Source organism: Neopelma chrysocephalum, unplaced genomic scaffold (genome assembly GCF_003984885.1).
Source record: "Neopelma chrysocephalum unplaced genomic scaffold, ASM398488v2 Primary Assembly neopelma1_250, whole genome shotgun sequence".
In the NCBI taxonomy this organism is placed as follows: domain Eukaryota; kingdom Metazoa; phylum Chordata; class Aves; order Passeriformes; family Pipridae; genus Neopelma; species Neopelma chrysocephalum.
In genome coordinates, this window is record NW_020897912.1 from 28,245 (window position 1) to 28,669 (window position 425).

The following is a 425-nucleotide window of genomic DNA, read 5'->3' on the forward strand; positions in this document are numbered from 1 at the left end:
CACCCCGAAATACCCAAACCCACCCATAAACACCCCAAAACCACCCATTAACACCCCAAAAACACCCAAAAATACACCAAAACCACCCCAAAATACCCGAAACCAGTCAAAAATATCCAATACCACCCAAAAATTCCCTAAAAAGACTCCTAAAGACCCCAAAAAAACCCCAAACCTCCTCGAGGAGCCCCAAACCAACCCCTCAAAGACCCAAAAAACCCTGTTGATGAAACACCAAAAAACCACTGAAAATGCCCCCAAAACCCCCAAAAAGCCCCAAAAAACCCCCAAAATACCCCAAAACACCCAAAAAGACCCAAAACCCACCAAAAACCCCACCAAAGGTCCTTGAGGAGCCCCAAGCCAACCCAACACAGCCCCAAACCAACCCCTGAAACACCCAAAAACACCCATTTCCCAAACAC

The 425-nt window shown here is 47.1% G+C and overlaps 1 protein-coding gene across 1 annotated transcript in view; it reads right to left on the bottom strand.

Annotated features, from left to right (window-relative positions):
* The window catches only part of SUPT16H (SPT16 homolog, facilitates chromatin remodeling subunit), an 18,290-nt gene that overhangs the window by 3,636 nt on the left and 14,229 nt on the right, over positions 1-425 (bottom strand). The window lies entirely within an intron of this gene.